This window comes from Morone saxatilis, unplaced genomic scaffold (assembly GCF_004916995.1).
Source record: "Morone saxatilis isolate NCDOM2014 unplaced genomic scaffold, NCSU_SB_2.0 Contig14, whole genome shotgun sequence".
Classification (NCBI taxonomy): Eukaryota; Metazoa; Chordata; class Actinopteri; family Moronidae; genus Morone; species Morone saxatilis.
This window is the reverse complement of record NW_023339696.1, coordinates 11,263,245-11,266,571: the sequence shown is the minus strand read 5'-3', so window position 1 is coordinate 11,266,571 and position 3,327 is coordinate 11,263,245. Positions and strand designations below refer to the sequence as shown.

The 3,327-nt window shown below is 42.9% G+C and overlaps 1 pseudogene; it reads left to right on the top strand.

Moving 5' to 3' along the window:
• Positions 1-2,982, top strand: part of LOC118323157 — a 20,339-nt pseudogene extending 17,357 nt beyond the window's left edge.
• The last annotated feature ends 345 nt before the right edge of the window (positions 2,983-3,327 follow it).

The following is a 3,327-nucleotide window of genomic DNA, read 5'->3' as shown; positions in this document are numbered from 1 at the left end:
TTTTTTTTTTTCTTCTTCCTCCTCCAGATAGGGAAGGAAGAAGCAATTATTACATGTCTTTTGCTCTTTCATGTCTTCTTATTTGCCTACCTTGTCTTATTTACTCACAGGAGAGACCCCCTGTACTCCGTTTAGTTGAAGCCTTCCTGTATTTCAAATGGAGCTGCTTTTTATTAGTGACCACCCTCATGCTGATTGGCGCACGTGCACCCAGGCACCTTTGCAGGGATCTAATTGTTTTTATTTATTTATTTTTTTCAAAGACTATAGCTCTCTTTTTATAAGTATTGCATGTTCGACTTTGTCAGCCTCCCATCTCATTAAAAACAAAATGCTCACAAACATACCCACATTCCAGTCACCCCACACATGGAGCAAACCGAGGCATTTTTCCATTACATAGTTAATGAGTGTATTCTGAGGCCCCCCCCCCCCACCAAACCAACCAAGCCACCCCTGCTGGTTTCTCTTCCTCTAAAAATTGGGGGGTGGTTTGCATCTATTAATGGCAGGAAGCATGGCTGACGAGAAGCTCTATGTTTTATTTCATGTCACGCGCACTCACTTTGTCTGTATTATTGTTTTGTTTCTATCGGCTTGCTCCTATAGGCTTCATGCTGAGATCTCATTTGCTGTTCTATATGGGGATATAGGAAGGCGTGGTGTACTTGCTTTTCTCTCTCGAACCACTTTGTCTCTGCTCTTCCTTTGTTCCTGTAATAATTAAACCGGGATGATGGAGTCCGCGCGTGTTTCTCTAACGTGTGCGCGAGCGGTGTGTAGGAGTTGGGGTGGAAGGGGGTGTAATGACTAGGCTAGATCTGCAGGCACCAAAATTCCAGCCTTTGTTCAATAGGACCCCTTCATTTGCAACGCTGTGCCTAATTGGCCCTGTTAGCCAGGGCAAAAACTCAACAACAACATGATGGAGAAAAAGGAAATTGCAACAAGTTAAAAGAGACGAAGTGGACTGGAGGGAGGGTATGAAGAGTAGCGAGCCCTCTTATTTTTAGACCCATATGACGTTTTAGCAGCGGTTTCCACCCAACCCTGGAGAAGCCAGAGTCCTGTAGGTCTCCAGCAGGCTTGTGTTGATTGGTTTGTACTGAGTGGTCTTTTTCATGGATTCGGAAATGAGGCTTGAGTTTTAAAAAGGGTTGAACCAATAGGGGGTGGCAACCAAGCTGTTTGATTTTATGGTCTTTCTTTTGCCTTTTTTTTATACGCGTATCTTGAAACATGCTTGTTGTGTTAAAAAAAAGGCTTTTTGTTTTGGGTGTTAACTCTGGTCTCTTGTTGCAGGTACTACTTCAAAAAGGCCAGCGATGAGTTTGAAGTGCGTGCGCGGTGTTTAGAGGTGTCAGACGACGGCTCCTTTGCTCCCTTCACCTATGAGGGCAGATCCTGGGCAAGGTGGAGAGGATGGAGTGAGAACCTGCCCCCCCCGTGCTGTGGATTACTCTCCTACGGACCCTTCACACCTTTTTAATGGATGTACTCCTTCATACGCTCACAAACAAACACAAAAAATATGTGTCTTTTAAGCTAAGACTGTAGGACTGGAGATGTTGTTGAAGAAAAGGAGGAAGAAGAAGAAGAAGGTTTGGGCAGATTGGACCGGATGAAAGACGGAAAAAGGAAGGAGGACAAGTTATCGCTATTACAGGACTATCACGTGAACAGCCCGCCCTGAAGTGAAGAAAATAAAAGATTGTGTGTTGCTGGACTGAAACATCTCTTGTGTTTCCAGAAGAGAAAACAATAGAGACTCTAGGTGAAATGACCACTCCTCAAAGAAACGGGGGCAGCGGGTTTAAATCTGAGACTGACAAGCCTACCTGACCCTGTCTATGCTAGCGTCTGCCCACAGGCACTTGCTAGCACACCGCTAATATGTATATGCAGATATACATGTACTTTGCATTGTAATGTGATGCTCGTATTGCTGTGTAAAGATTTCTATAGCTATTTATTGGAAATATCCCTGCCCCAACCCTATTATTCCTCCATGGACAAGCTGCTTGGAGTTGGAGAAACTTCTCCAATTTTTCCACATCCGTGTTTTTTTTTTTGTTGTTTTTTTCCCCCTCCGTCTGAGCATCAGTTCTCAAGCAAAGGAAATGGGTTTTATTCATTTTCTGCCCCTCATATTGAACTGTAAACTCGACTCCTGTTCCTGGAGATTTAGTGGGACATCTCTGATCTCTTGGCTGGAGAGCTTACTGCTGAAGCTTTGAGAATGGCTCTCTGTCACTTAAAAAGTTTGATAATATATTTACTACTGCAGTGCTATTTGTGGCTGTGTCCCCATGTGCTCTGAAGGGCCCTGAGTGTACTATGAAAAAGGAGCAAAAATGCTATTAATGTTTAATTCCCTACTCTGGGACTCTGCCCAGCTAGCCTTGATTCTGTCGCGTCTTAGTGCCTTTGTTTCAGTGGCGCAGGCATCGCACAAATAGCCTACGTATTTACTAAGAGGAAACTGCCCTGAACAGGTCCTTGAGTCCCCAAAATGTGTTTACACCCATATTAATATTTACCAACAAAATGCTCTATAATGTGCTCCCCAACGTGCTTACCTATGTGATTGTGTGAGTGAGTTGCTTTTTGAGTAGGGTTACTCTGTGTGTATTTGAAGCCTGCACTATGAGCTGCAGATGATGATGATGATAATGATGATGGTGGTGATATACACTATGTCCATAGTGTTGTAATTGAGTACAGTACCTGTGCCTACATGGATTCTTGCCGTGTTTTACCCAATTTTCAGGGTCCTATTACTCCCTTGGTTTTTACAAGGGGCCTTATGTTGAAAAGATATTTTTATGCCTTTTAGTATCCGTTTCATCATGTTTATGTTTCATAATATTTTTCATGGCTTCCTTGGCTCCACTTGTAAACTGTAAATTATGCGTTCTATAGAGCTCAGTTGAAAAGATGCCTCGGTACTTTAATTATTGTAATTATGAAGAGATGTAGCCTTTATTAAAATGTTCTATTTTTCAAATTAGCAAATGGCTTCCTATGGTTTTGTGTGTGTCTTGCAATTGGGTCTTCTATGGATTTTCCTACCTCCTAATTGGTATATTGGTGTGTGTGTGTGTGTTTAGAACAGACTTTACCACACACACTCCCCGCTGTGAAGAGTGCAACTTGTTGGATCCAGTGAGAAATCTCCACCACATTTGCATCCATTATCAGCTCTTAATTTACTCCCTGTTGGAAATTAAAACATGCAGCATTAATTTGGCCACCAGAGCCTCTGTGTGTTCTAGTGTAAGGAAGAGAGGGAGAGTGTGTGTGTGTGTGTGTGTGTGTGTGTGTGTG